The sequence below is a fragment of the Rattus rattus genome, chromosome 1 (genome assembly GCF_011064425.1).
Source record: "Rattus rattus isolate New Zealand chromosome 1, Rrattus_CSIRO_v1, whole genome shotgun sequence".
In the NCBI taxonomy this organism is placed as follows: Eukaryota; Metazoa; Chordata; class Mammalia; order Rodentia; family Muridae; genus Rattus; species Rattus rattus.
In genome coordinates this window covers 79,185,634-79,201,855 of record NC_046154.1, presented here as the reverse complement: position 1 = coordinate 79,201,855, position 16,222 = coordinate 79,185,634, and positions in this window count along the sequence as shown.

Genomic DNA, 16,222 nt, shown 5'->3' with positions numbered 1-16,222 from the left:
ACTGGTCCACTTCTCCCCTATATGTCCATGACATATTTGCACATTGTAGTGGCTCCTACTGCAGCCATGTCATATGGTTAGTGGGACTCTGGGTAATCTTCTCTGTCAGTGCTGCATAGTGTGGTAGACACTCTCCCCTTAGGTTACCTCTTCATTCTGATAGCTCTAGACTTTACTTGGCAGAACTTTCAATCCTATGCTATTGCAGTTGTGAAATGTTGCTATTATTTCCTGAGCTGTTAGAGACTTGTTCAGAAAGTCATTATCTATTCTTCTGTTTTTGTGGTTTCTTTTATTTTTTTCCTCTAACACTTTCAGAGTTTCAGGTATTTGATTTCTTTTCAGATGATTTTTTGTGACAGCAAGGGCTGGAATACATGCGTGTATCCAATTGCCAACACCATTTGTCAGAGACGCTGCCTTTTCTCCAATGTTTTTGTCATCTGATGGCCATGGCTATGTTTATTTCTGTTATGAGTTTTATTTCTGGATTCAGTGCATCAATTCATCACACCATATTGCCTTCTGTGCAGGAGTGGGTGATTATTGAGGCAAGTGCTTTCCATGCAAAGATAATGTGCACTATCCGGTCTGTGTGTCTTACAGCTACCTGTGGCATTTTACAGGAGCACATGTAGTGTCATTCTACCAAAAGATACTCTCATGTACTCGGAAAAAAAAAAAAGCAAAGCACGAACAAAGAACAAGTCTGAACCTGGAACATACTTAGGCATTTATATGGCAAATGCAGTAAGTACTTTGCTTTTGACATTGTTGATATTTTCAGTTGTTGAATAAGCATATGACATCTTTGACCAGAACAAACTACAGAAGTTTTCAAGTAATAAGGTCCTATGGTACCCATGTGAGACCAAAATGGACACTAGTTAGGAACCTCAAATGTGAGTGAAAAATTTGATACATTTTTATTTTAACATTTAAAATAAGTATTCTTTTCATGGATGTAGTGTTCTTGTATGGTTACATTTCATTCCCTGTGTTGTTCTTAAAAAATAAACATACACTAATGGGACAGGAATTCAACCAGAGCAGGAACCTGGAGGCAGAAGTTTATGTAGAAGTCATGAAAGGGTGTTGCATACTGATTTACTGTCAATAGTTTGCTTAGCCAGTATTCTTTTTTAAAAAAGATTTTCTTATTATTTTTATTGGTTATTTTGTTTATTTACATTTCAAATTTTGTCCCTCTTTTCAGTTTCTCCTCTGCAAAACACCTATCCCATCCCTTTTCCCAGCCTCTATGAAGGTGCTCACCCACCCACCCACTCCAGCCTCATCGCCCTAGTGTCCCCCTACACTGGAACATCAAGCCTCCACAGGACCAAAGACCTCCCCTCCCACTGATTCTAGATAAGACAATCCATTGCTACATATGCAGCTGGAGCCATGGGTCCCTCTATGTATACTTTTTGGTTAGTGGTCTAGTTCCTGGGAGTTTTAGGGGGTCCAGTTAGTTGATATTGTTTTTCTCCCTATAGGATTGGAAACCCCCCTTCAGCTCCTTCAGTCCTTCCCCTAACTCTTGCATTGGGGTGCCCATGCTCAGTCCATGGTTGGCTGCAAATCTCTGCATTTGTCGAGCTCTTGCAGAGACTCTCAGGAGATAGCTATATCGGGCTCCTGTCAGCAAGCATCAGCAATAGTGTCTGGGTTTGGTGGCTGCATATGGGATGGATCCCCAGGTGGGGCAGTCTCTGGATGACCTTTACTTCAGTCTTTACTCCACTCTTTGTCCCTGCATTTCCTTTACACAAGAACAATTGCCAGGATCACCAGCCTAGGGTTGACCCCATCTACAATGGGCTAGGCCCTCTCCCATCAATCATCAATTAAGAAAATGCCCTACAGGTTTGCCTACAACTTGACTCTATAAGACATTTTCTCAATTGAGGGTCCATCTTCTTTGATGACTCTAGCTTGTGTCACGTTTGCATAAAATTATCAAGCATAACTATCATGTATTTCAGAAACCATTCTTCACTTAATTATTATGTTACTTTCTTTACATATGTTATAATCTGAAATTTACAGTCTGTGTCCTCGCTAGTATATAAGCCACATGATAAAAAGAACCTAGTAATTTTCAGGCCACCATTTTAGTAGATAGAACAATACACAAAAGTGTGTACATTCATACATCAGGCATGTGAGAGAGAGAGAGAGAGTGTGTGTGTGTGTGTGTGTGTGTGTGTGTGTGTGTGTGTGTGTGTGTGTGTGTGTGTTGTTCAAACTGAAATCTTGCTATACAGCCCAGACTGGCCTTGACATTTGGGTAATCCTCCTGCCTCATCTACTGAGTACTAGGATTACAGACATTTTCTTCTATGTCTAGGATGGCATACAGTGTTATTTTTGTATTATGAATGGACTGAGGAAATGTTGTGGGGGGGAAAGCAGCTTTTTCTTCATTGGGTAACTTGTCATATCTCACCAGTAGGTGGCAGGCATGTCTCTATAAGTGATATGCCTGAGAAGTAGGCATTGGGAAAAGTGAACCCAGTCTTAACTACATATTAATATGTACGGGTTCTCTGGAAGATAAAAATGTTTGACATAATAGCATGTTTTGTATTCACAGTACGACATCTTTGTATAGTTATACATTTATAAAGTAACTAATTGTTAACTGGATTCTTTACCTAGCAGAAGAACTTGTTCTAGACTATCAGTAGAAGTTAAAGACAAATTAGGCATAATATGAAATAATAGTACAACATAGATTTTTCCAGCTGAACATAGAAGCTTTGGAGGTGAACTCTCAACTCTCTAGTCACCTGTGGCAATGTGATGTCTATAGTTGCTGTTTCTGTGTTCATCTTTTTTTCCCTGTCTTCTTCTATGATAGTAGCTTTCTTCACTAGGAGCAAAATAAAGACAAATCAGTCTGTATAAATTCCTTCATGTAGTTAATCATTTTTCAGTTAATGGGCTGTACTTAAAAGATCTAGGGAGGGGCTGGAGAGATGGCTCAGCGGTTAAGAGCACTGACTGCTCTTCCAGAGGTCCTGAGTTCAATTCCCAGCAACCACATGGTGGCTCACAACCATCTGTAAAGAGATCCGATGCCTTCTTCTGTTGTATCTGAAGACAGCTACAGTGTACTTATATACAATAAATGAATAAATCTTTAAAAAAAAAGATTTAGGGAGAATGGAATATAGCTCAATGATGTAGTGCTTATGTGAATTCACAAGGCCCAGGATTCAATCTTCAGCACCAATGAAAAAAGAAAACAGAGAAAAAGGAGATATAGATCTGTTACCTGCTGAACCATTATGCCAGCCCTGTGTGTGTGTGTGTGTGTGTGTGTGTGTGTGTGTGTGTGTGTGTGTGTTTTATGGTACTCAGTCATTAAGTTAGTATGAGCTGAATAATTTAAGTTACTTAAATTTCATTTATTTGTTCCACCAAATAAATTTGTCTCTCTATGTCTTGTCTACTGGATTGTAATGATCATCACAAAACAAATAATTATTATTTAGCATCATATCACCAGTATCGAGAAAGTGCCTGGCCATAGTGAATGATCACACAAATATTTGTTAACCAAAAAGAAATATCACAGTCTATTCAATGGTAACATTTCTTAAAATCAAATGTTCATCAAAATTCTACTCCTGTGAAATCATTTATTTAAAAAATTATAGATCAAATAATATCAGGAGGCAGAGGCAGGTGTATCCTTGAATTCCTGGATAGTCTGGTGTTCATAACGAGTTCCAAGTCAGATGCAGCTTCACAGTTTTACCCTGACTCAAAAGCAAACAAATACAAAGCACATGCAAAACACCAAAGTTAACAAACAACAAAAACATAATCAAAGAGAGAGAATGAAAACACACACACACACACACACACCAGACAGACACACACAAACACAACAGTCACACATACAACACAACACACACACAACATACACACACCACACACACACACACACACACACACACACACACGCATGCACGCGCACAGAGTTCACCATAAGCTAGTGTGAGGAAACAATTTCTACTCTGATGCTCATGGGCATCTCCTTCCCCTCCTCCCCTTTTCATCCCTCCTTTCCTTTTTCTCTTCTCTTTTCTCCTCACTTATTCCTCTTCCTCTCTATCATCTCCCTTCTCCTTCCTCTTTTTCCCTTAAAAAAAATGAAAAAAAAAGTATTATTGTTATCTCAATGCTAGAGATGGAGCCTTGGTGCCTGCAAATGCATGCTCTGAACTGTATCTGGTTCTGGGCTGGAGAGTTTACAAACAGATGTACCCCTGCCACCAAGTGGTACTGCTGGGAATAGCAGGCATAGGAACAGCCATGTGGGTACTACAATGTATTCTGAATCAGACAGGGCAAAGATGTAAATGGGAATGTCAATGGAGCCATGCGGTGATGCTGGCATACAGCAGGTATCCAAATATGCATCAAACAGACACACCCAGACACCATGCTCTGGTACTAGTATACAGCAAGCATGAAAAAGCCTTGCCCAGGCTGCCTTGTGGCTGCTATGAGACAAGGCACCACATGGAACACTGGAGCATTTCAAGGTTGCTAATGGGTGTAACCTCACTGCCATGTGCTGGCTCTGGGATATAACAGGTGTGTAAACAAGCACACCCAGATAACCACGTCATGACACTGGGATACAGCAAATGTGCAAACAGGCTTATCCTTGCTGCCATCTGGCAGCACTGGGACTTGGCAGGCATGTGAAGAGTCATACCCAGGTCACCACAAAGCAGGAATGGGACACTGCAGCATGCTGCCTGCAGTGCCACACTGTGGCACGGGACGTAGCCCACCTGCAAACAATTGCTTGATACAGTTTCAAACAGGCATGCCCAGAGTTCCATGTGGCATTGCTGAAACATGGCAGGCATGTGAAGAGATGACCGCCTGCCAGCACATGTCTGTGCTAGCACATGGTTTGTGAGTGACCACGTGAGCCCATACCACCAAAAGTGGTTCTGGCATACAGAGCACATGTGGCAGCCGTGGGCGCAGGTGTGCAAATAGACAAACCCAGGCTACCACATGACCGCACTGGAACTCTCCAGGCATGCAATAGCAAGTGGACACATTGCCGTGTGGTGCTGCCAGGGTATGGCATACACGCAAGCGGCCATGACCGAAATGTTAGCTGACAATATTGGAACATGGCAGGCATTTGAAGAGTCAAGCCTATACTACCATATTGCAAGAATGCCTAGGTCACCATGGTATGGCACTGGGACTGGTCAGCTGTGCAAACAGGTGTGTTCAGACTGGGGCATGACACTACTGGCCCATGGTAGGCTTGCAAGCAGGCATGCTGGCACCACCATGTGACTCTGCTGGCAAGTGGCATGGGTGAAAACAGGTGTGCCATGTGGTGGCTCTGGGACACAACAAACATGTGACGAGGCTGCCCATGTCCCCATGTGCCCATGTGGTAGCAATGAGTCAATCACAGCGGTGAGAAGGCATTCCTTGGCTGCCACACGGCAGTGCAGGTACACGGCAGGTACAAAAGCAGGCATGCCCGGTGCTGCCTTCATGGCAGTACTGGGTACAGTATATGTGCAAGAATGTGGGCCCAAAGTGCCCCATGATGGCCCTGGACCATGGCAGACATGCAAACGTGTTCCTACACTGCCTGGTCAGGTGTGTGAACAAGTGTCTCTAAGTTACCATGGGATAAGAATAGGACAGGGAAAAGCAAATGAGCAGCTTGGCTTGTGCTCCCACATAGCGACCTTGAGACATGGCAGGAATGTGCACTAGCATTATCAAGCCTTCACCTGGTGACTGGGGCATAGAACAGTTGTAAGCAGGTGGGCCCAGTCTACCACATGACAGTGCCATGCCCCCGTCCTGCCACATAGAAGTCATGGGAGGCATGCTAATAAGTGTGCTGCCAAAATCTTGTGCATTGCACAAGTGCAGACAGTCAAGCTCCTACAGATAGAATATGGTGCTGAGACATGGCCCTGTTGCAAACAGGCTTTCTCAGGCCACCACACATTAGTGCTGAGACAGGGCAAAGGTGAGGTCAGGTGAGCTCGGGTGGCCAGGTTGAACTGTGATACAGTAGGCCCACAAACAGTCAAGCCTGCAGACTAAATGGGCTCTGGGATAGAGCATGAATACAAAACAGTGTGCCCAGGCCACCATGTGGTGGCACTGAGACATGACAGGAAGGCAGACAGACATGCCCAAGCATGCCCAGGCATGCCACTTGGGGGTGCTGTGACTCAGCAGGCGTAGGGGAGCCCATGCCACCACTTGGTGGCACTCAAACATGGCTTATGTGGAAACAGGTGAACACATGCTGCTGTGTGGTGGTGCTGGTATGTGGCAGGCAGACGTTCCTGTAGAGGCCTATGGTAGTGCTAAGAAACAGCGAGCATGTGAATAGTGTGCACATGGCAGGTGTGCAATAGATATGTCCAGACCACCACACTGTGATGTTAGGATGAAGCCGACATGCAAACAGACATGTGCACACCACTGCGTGGCAATGGTGGGAAACAGGTTGTATGAGAATAGGTGAAGCTCTCAAACACAACACACTTGCAAGCAAGTGTGCACGGACCACCAGTTGAAAGCCCTGGGACACACGAGGTGTGCAAACAGGCATGCGCAGCTCCACCATGCAGTAGTCCTAGGAAATGTCAGGTGTGCAAATAGTCAAGTCCGTGATGCCACCTGGTGGTACTGAGACAAGGAACAGTTGCAAACAGATTTGCCTGCGCCTCCGTGTGATGGGACTGGTCCATGGCAGGTATACCAACAGGTGTGCCACTGCTGCTGAGTTGTGGCACTGGGACAAAGGAGGGCTACAAAGAGACCTACCCTAGGGTGCTATGTAGCAGCATTTGGATATGGAAGAAAACAAAGAGGTGAACCCAGGATGCCACAAGGTAGCTGTGATGGTTTGAATCAAAATGGCCCTCCACAACCTCATATATTTGAATGCATAGTGACTTGGGACTAGAGCTAAAGATTAGAAAGATTAAGAGGTGTGGCTTTGTTAGTGTAGATGTGGCCTTATTGGAAGAAGTGCATCAGTAGGGGAGGGCTTTGATGTTTCAAAAGTTTATGCCAGGTCTAATGTTTAGCTCTTGGCCTGAGGATCAGGATATAGCTCTTACCTACTTCTCCAACACCATGCTGGCCTGTCTGCTACCATGATTCCTACCATAATGATCATGGAGTAACCTCTGAAATGTTAAGCAAACATCCAATTAAATGCTTTCTTTTATAAGAGTTGTTTTAATCATCGTGTCTCTTTACAGCAGTACAGCGATAGCTCAGACAGAAGTGCTGGTACACATCAGATATGCGAACAGCTATGCTTGCAACACCATGTGCAGTGCTGGATCATGGCAGGGATGGGAAATGGCATGCCAGGGTACCAGGTGATGGTTTTGGAACACCATAGGGATGCAAACAGGTATACCCCAGTCATTGTGGTTGTGCTGGACCATGGGAGGTATAGAAGCAGGCACGCCTGTGCTGCCCCATGGCTATCCTTAGAAAGAGCAGAGGTGTAGACATACCGGTGGTGCCATATGGTGGCATGGGACATGATTCACTTGAGAACAGACCCGTTCCACCATAAAGTGGCTCTGGGATAGAGCATGCATACAAACAGGTGTGCCTAGTCCACCTAGGGGTGGACCTGAGACACAGAAGATATGTAAACTTGTATATCTAAATGTGTCATAAAAACAGGTCAGCCTGAGCCACCACTTGGAAGCATGGGGACATGACATGGTTGCAAAGAGACTTTTCTGTGCTGCCACATGGTAATGCTGGTATATGGCTTGTATAAAACTAAGTGAGTCCATGCCATGTGACAGCACTAGGATACTGCAGGTGCACTAACAGTTATGCTCATACCTCTAAAGTCATGGCACTGGGCCATAGCAGGTACGTGAACAGGCATTGCTGCTGACTTGCATTTGAAAAGATGCCCACAGGACCGTTTGGCAGTCTTGGAAAATGGCAGGTGCATCAACAGTCAAGCCCATGCCACCAATTGGTGACAGTCAGACATGGCACAGTTGTAAAGAGTCTTTCCTGAGCTGCCAAATGGTGGTACTGATACACTGCACACATGCAAACAGGTTTGCCCATCCCACCCACGTGGTAGGGCTGAGATAGGACAAGTGTGCCATTCCACCATGTGGCAGCACTGGGACTTGGCAAACATGTGAACAGGCAAGCTTGTGTCTCCACTCGGCAGCCTTGGGACACTGTATGGTTGTGAGCAGGTATGCACACAATGCCATGTGCTTGGCTATTTTTTGACACAGCTGCCATGCAATCAGATGAGCCTGTGCCACTACCCAGTGGTTTGGGGATACACCTCACATGCCAACAGGTGTACAGGTGCCACAGCACGATAGTTCCTGGAAATGACAAGCTAGAGTCATCAGAGGAAGGACCCTCAATTGAGAAGATGCCTCCATAAAATGTGGCCAAGCAAGCTATAAAAAACAAGCCAGTAAGCAGCACCCCTCCATGGTCTTTGCACCACCTCCTGCCTCCAGCTTCCTTCTGTGCTTGAGTCTCTGTCCTGACTCCCCTTGGTGATGAACGCTAATATGGAAATATAAGCTGAATAAACCCTTTCCTCTCCAAAGTGCTTTTTGGTCATGTTTTATTGAAGCAAGGGAAACTTTGAGATATGGTGATACTAGGACATGGTAGGTATGTACACAGGCATTAAGGCTGCCACTTGGTGGCCTTGGGAGATGATAGACATGTAAACAAACATGCTTAGGCCAGCACATAGTGGCACTGAGACTGAAGGACCCTAGGGGCTTTTGCCAGCCTTACACCCACTGCCTCAGGTCAAGATTAGGCCAAGTATCAGCTTCCCAACTGGGGTCAAGGCTAGGTGAAGTCTCATTCTCCACCACAGTTCTCGAGAGGATCAGGGACATTCTTGAAAAACTGTAGAATGTACTGACTGGTAGTCACCTGACCCTTGGTCCCAGATAGAGTTTGAATGGATGTCATATGCTTGCTAGCCAATAGATCCAAAGGTCGATCTGCTTAGCCAATAAGTTTAAACTGTAACCTTGCTGATGTAACATGTACCCCTAAAAAGTATAAAAACTGCTTGTTATAGCCATTCGGAGTCACCTTCTAGTCACTCCCCACAAAGGGCTGATTAAGGGTTGACCCTGATGCACGGGAAAAATAAACCTCTTGCGTTTGCATCGAACTCTGTTCTGCTGTCTCAGAACAGAGTGGGGGGGCGGGGCGGGGGAGGGAGTCTCCTCATAGTTAAGACTCACTTCGAGCCTGACAAGATCCAACATGTGAATGGACAGGTGTGCCCATACTTCAAAGTAGTGGTACTGGGACATGGCAGGTATGTAAACTGTTGGGTCCATGCCACCACAAGTGGTTGATGCTGGAACACAGAGGGCATGAAGGCAGATATTCCCAGACACTCAGGTCATCATTTGGTGGCAGTAGGACATGGCATACATGTGAATTAACATGCCTAGGCTGCTATTTGGTAGTACTGAGATATAATGTGTATAAAACAGGTATAACCAGGCTACCAAATGGTAATGCTGTGACCTGGAGGCATATGAACGACCATTCCTAAGCCACACATGGTGGCCCTGGTACATGGCAAGTATGCATGTGAACATATGTGCCCAGTCTTCTATGTGGCATGCTGGGTTAGGGTAGGCAATGGAACAGACGTTCACAGCCCACCAAGTGGCAGTCCTGGTACACAGTAGGCTTGCAAACAGGCATGTCCATGTTGGCATATTGCATTGTATTGTAGCATTGTAACATGTGACATGCCTGGTGTCTTGGAGTTTTACTGCTGTGAACAGGCACCATGACCAATGCAAGTCTAATAAAGGACAACATTTAATTGGGGCTGACTTACAGGTTCAGAGGTTCAGTCCATTATCATCAAGGTGGGAGCATGGCAGCCTCCAGGCAGGCATGGTGCAGACAGATCTTAGAGTTCTATATCATCACCTGATGGCTGCTAGCAGAAAGAATATTGGATCTTAAAGCCCATGCCCACAGGGACACACCTACTCCAACAAGGCCACACCTACCCCAACAGGGCCACACCTTCAAATACTACCACTCCCTGAGCCAAGCAAATACAATCACACCTGGTATGAAAACAGCCATGTCAAGTCGCTGCGTTACCAGAACCTCTGGGACATGTCAGGCATGCAAACAGGTAACCATGTGGTGCTGGGATATGGCGGGTTTACAAATTGACATGTTCAGGCTGCCACATTTTATCTATGGAAATATGTGAACAGGCATGTCCAGGCCACCATTTGGAGAGTCTAAGAAACAGCAACTGTGTAAATAGGAATGCCCAGGCTACAAAGTGACAGTTTTGAGATAGAGCAGATACAAGCAGGCATACGAGGCTGCCATATGACAATGTTGGTACATGGCATACGTGCAAACAGGTGAGCACAGGTTGCCATCTGATGGCCCTGAAACACTGTGAGCATTCAAGTGGGAGTGTCCAGACTGCCACTGACGTACTAGAACACAGCAAGGATGTGAACAGGTGTCCTCAATTTCTACTTGCTGACACTCAGACATGACAGGCATGTGAAAAGTGTGCCCAGGCTATCACTTGTCAGAGCTGGAACAAAGTATTGCAAAAGGTTACTGCACTAGGAGAAGGCAGGCATACAAATGGGCATTCCTGAGATGCTTCATGGTGGTAGAATATGGCAGGCTTCGAACAGCATGTGTATGTGTATGAACAGGCACATATTGACCTATGACAGAGCTAGGAGATACATGTATGTGGACCTGCATGTGTAGGACTGTCCATGATAGAGCTAGCAAATATATGACTGTGATCTTGCACATTTAGCCCTTCTATGACAGACATAAGAAATACATGTTATGTTCCTGAACATATAGGTCTATCAATGACAGAGGCAGAAGATACATGTACATAAACTTGAACATATAGACCTGTCCTCGACGAGCTAAGAAAAACATGTATTTGTAAACCTGTACATATAGACCTTCTTGAAACAGAGCTAAAAGTATATCTGTTTATGAACCCACACATAAAAACCTACCTGAGGGGCTGGAGAGATGGCTCAGCGGTTAAGAGCACCCGATTACTCTTCCAGAGGTCCTGAGTTCAATTCCCAGCAACCACATGGTGGCTCACAACCATCTGTAAAGAGATCTGATGCCCTCTTCTGGTGTATCTGAAGACAGCTACAGTGTACTTGTATATAATAAATGAATAAATCTTTAAAAAAAAAAAAAAAACCTACCTGAGACAGAGCTTGGGAATACATATGTGTGTAAATTTAGAACATAAAATCCTATCAATGATGGAGCTAGGAAGTACATGTATGCATGAACCTACACATATATACCTGCCTAGTGTGGAGCTAAGAGATATTTGTGTTTCTATATATGTGGGCCTATCTATGATAGAAGTAGGAAACACATGTGTGTGTACCTACAAATAAAGGCCCACCCCTGGAAAAGTTGGGAAAAATATCTATTCATATACCTGCATCTATAGGCATCCCTATGACAGAACTAGGAAAACTTTGTGACCTTTGCTTATGTACTTGCCTATGACACAGCTAGGAAATACATATGTGTATGAACCTGCCCATGTATACCTTCCCAAGGCAGAGCTAAGGAATCCATTTCTGTGAATATTCACATCTAGGCCTATCTATTACAGAGTTAAGAAATACGTATGTATGTAAATGTAACTTTTATTTCTTGTTGTAATTGTTGTCTGGGAGGCTTACTGCCTTTGACTGCTAAACTAGGCCTAGTCCTGGAAGCTTTTAGGCTCTGTACAATCGAATCTAGGCCTAGAATGTTTTCAGCCTATAAAATTTGCTGCTGAATAAGTTCACTCTTTCTTTTTTTTATGATTTATTTATTTATTATGTATAAGTACACTGTAGTTATCTTCAGACACACCAGAAGAAGGCATCAGATCCCACTACAGATGGTTGTGGCCACCATGTGGTTGCTGGAAATTGAACTCAGGACCTCTGAAAGAGCACTCAGTGCTCTTAACCACTGAGCCATCTCTCCAGCCCAAGTTCACCCTTTCGTGTTCTGTCTGAACTCTAACTGGCTTGTTCAACTCAGCTCTTCTCCCATCTGACTTATTCAATCTGGCTTTTCTCTCAGCTTCTGAATTGTTCTATTTGGCCTCTAACTCTATGTTTTTTTTTCTAATTTTCTGGCTCTTGCACATTTTGTGTTGACCTGTGTCTAGCTTGTTCTCCCTTTAATCTGTCTCTGTAAAACTCTCCCAGTAAAACTGGCTGCTTCCCCTTCTCTGTGCTGCTCTATTCTCTGTCTCGACTCTACTGTACAGCTCTCCACAAACTCTTCTGCATTCCTGTACTGTACTCTCTTCCTCCTGTACTATCTGTCTTTCTTTTATCGTAGCTTTCCTTTTCTCTCTCTTCTCATGAGAGTTGGTCATATCCTAACCTGTCAAATCTTTCTCTGATTCATCACAGTTTCGACCTCTTAATTAGACATCACTTTCAAGTTCGAATGATTCCATCTACAAAATAACTTTACCCTCATTGTTTGGATTAAGGGTGAGTATCAAGGGTGTATCTGTATTCCAGCCAGAGGGAATAAAAGTCTGTGCTAAGGGCTGAGCCACACCTTAACTAGAAACAGGTTCAAAAATCCTCTAACACATGTATGTGTAACTGAGCAAAGCTACTTTGTTTCCAGAATAAAAGCCATCAGATTTTCTCATACAGCTTTCCTCATCATCTTAATTTTTTAAATTGAGAGTGGGTTTCCTCAGGTACCTCCTCAGGTATTTTTCAAGAACGTAGATTGGCTAATGGATGAATTACAATGGAGAAAGGACATATGGTTGGTAGTCTCTACATTAGCTTCTGATTGGAAAGTGTAAAAGAAGGAGAATGGTAAAGGTGTTGGCTTGGTGCTCCTTACAGTTGGAAAGCTCCTTACAGTTGGCAAAGAGAACACAAGTCATTGGGACTAAAGGGATGACTTGGTGGTTAGATCTTTCCTGAGAGACACAGCCAGAATACAGCCAATACATAGGCGAATGCCAGCAGCAAACCACTGAACTGAGAATAGGACCCCCGTTGAAGGAATCAGAGAAAGAACTGGAAGAGCTTGAAGGGGCTCGAGACCCCATATGTACAACAATGCCTAGCAACCAGAGCTTCCAGGGACTAAGCCACTACCTAAGGACTATACATGGACTGACCCTGGACTCCAACCTCATAGGTAGCAATGAATAGCCTAGTAAGAGCACCAGTGGAAGGGGAAGCCCTGGGCCCTGCTAAGACTGAACCCCCAGTGAACGTGATTGTTGGGGGGAGGCGGGGAGGGGAATAGCCATATAGAAGGGGAGGGGGAGGGGAGGGATTAGAGAGATGTTTGCCCGGAAACCGGGACAGGGAATAACATTCGAAATGTAAATAAGAAATACTCAAATTAATTAAATAAATAAAAAAAAAGCGCACTTGCTGCCTTTAGAGAAGACATAGGATCTGTTCCTAGCACTCACATGGTAGTTTACAATAATTCAAAACTCTAATTCCAGGGACCTAACACCCTCTTCTGGCTTCCAAGGTCAAAACACACACATAAGGTGCACATGGATACATTCAGGCAAAACACTAATACACATAAAATTAGTCACTTTTTAAAAAAAGAGAACACAACTCAGATATTTGCCAAAAAAGCCTTCTTGGGATCAGACAACTTGGACCCACTAGAAGAATGGGGAATGAGGTAAAGAGGTGAAGAAACAGGTGATAGAAGATACCCATAAGGTCCAACCTTTAACACAGAGAAAGAAAAAAATATGTTATCCAGCAAGAAAGTGGAAATCTTAAAAATGGCCTAATATAAGAGACCCTGATCCTGAGTGTTCCACTTTTCAACTGCTTGAATTTGGGAAGACTTTTAAGCAACAATAAAAGAATCTGTCATAGCCTGGTTCATAAGGTTTTGGGATATGGAGGGAAATGAGATCCAGCTCAGCTGTGAAAGTACAGAAGCTGGATAATAAAACTGTTGACAAGGTTGGGGATTTAGCTCAGTGGTAGAGCGCTTGCCTAAGCGCAAGGCCCTGGGTTCGGTCCCCAGCTCAAAAAAAACCAAAAAAAAAAAAAAAAAAAAAAAAAAAAAAAACTGTTGACCCATTCTCAAGATGGCTATACAACCTAGAGAAATGTGAGTAAAATCAGATCCCTGATGAACTGAGTTATAGGATCTATTAGAGGCGCTGATAACTGACAGTTGAGGTCTGCACGAGTATCACAGACTTGCAGACCATTAAAGGAAGGTAATAATTAGGCAGTGTTTGATGACAATTTTACTGGGCTTGATGGAGCTATGTTTATAGGAGAGTTTTAATAAAAAGGGGATTGATTAAACAGGATCCTTACTAATGATAAGGGATTTTAGTAGCGTTCCTGGGCTCCATGGTGGGCCATAATCATTACTTTAGAAGAAGCTCTGACAAATTTAAATGATGCAGGCCAACAAATGAATTTGGTTTATAAAATGCAAAATTTATCCAGATGGAATGAAAGACTGGAAAAACTGACCAAGAAGTTTGTAAGATTTGTGTCAACTTGGAGTTCCTAGACCCCCCCACCCCCTAACCCCTACCCCCCCAAAAAAGGAAGTAAAATCGTGTGCTAGTAAACTCTGGGAAGGCTTTTAAAGCCTATGCTAACAGTTGATATGATGGGCAATTATCCTCCAAGAGTATGTGGTGTGAAGTAAAGCGAGCATAGAAACTGTTCACCCAAAGTGGAGCCTTTCAAGGCAAAATGTGACTGAAGTGAAAGGGTGACAATGTTGTTTTGCAGCTCTCAGGAACAAGGAAGCCAACCCCTGAGGGCACTTGGAAGTCTAGAGTAAATCCCGTGTGCCAAAGAACACAATCCACTGAGAACACGAGGGGTTAGAAATGCATGTTGGGGGTTGGAGAGATGCCTCAGAGGTTACAAAGTTAAGAGGTTAACCTTTCTGCTCTTACAGAGGTCCTAGTTCAATTCCCAGTAACTACGTGGTAGCTCACAACCATCTGTAATGAGATATGGTGCCCTCTTCCGGCCTGCAGACTTACATGTTGGCAGAATGTTGTATACATAATAAATAAATAAATAAATAAATAAATAAATAAATAAATAAATAAATCTTTTTTTTTTAAAGGGAAAGTAAAAGAGAAGAGAGAATTTATTTCAAAGTAAAAGAAATGCATGCTAACCTCATGGGAAGAGTACCATGGTAGAGGAGGCTGAAGAGTTCACAGTATGTCTATGGCTTCTAGAAGGTTAAGTGGAATAGTGTCTACTACCCAGGCCCTGTGTGCTCAGTATTGCTCTTAGCAGCACAGTGAATTCTAGGCTGGCCTGGCATACATGAGACCCTGTCTGAAAGACAAAGGAACAAAAATAAAACACATCATCCAAAGTGAAAAGGGATTAAGCGAATTAAAACAGAAGAGCTGCTAGGCAGATAATCCTCTTATGTTAAATATAGCTAATGAAATTAGGTCAATAGTAAGAGTTTTGTCAGTGGTGAAGGAATCCAATGGCACCACTGAGGCAATTTATGGTCAGGTCTACTTTGTTTAAATGTCTCTCTTTCACTACTGGGCTGAATAATTAGGTGCATGAGGCAGACAATGAATAGATGTACATTTACTGGTTAATGAGCAAGAAGGATTATCCAGCATGTGGACCATCAATCGTTAAGTACTGTCTTATTTTATTAATTTATTTATTTGAACCTCAGGCTCATGGAATCCAGGGTGTGGACTCAGACTCACTCATTATTCAGCCAGAGATGCTTTGTATTCCTGATCTCTATCTCCCACATGCTAAGGTTGTAAGCATATCAACTGAGGCAGGTACACATAAGCAATGTTGGAGATATGCATAAAGTCCTCCAATAGTGAACTCAGCAGCCTGAGACCCACACTTGCATGTACTATGTATTCATATCACTCTCCTAAAAATGTACGCAGAAACCTAAACCCCACTTACAATCCAGCCACATGCATACACACACTACTCCAAACAATTGAGCAAGTTTCTCCTCCCCTAACATCCACAAAACTAGGAAAGTTTTTATTTAAATGTATTCTTAGTTTTATCTGGGCATGATGGTAGAAGCTGATATAACATGAACTAAGTTT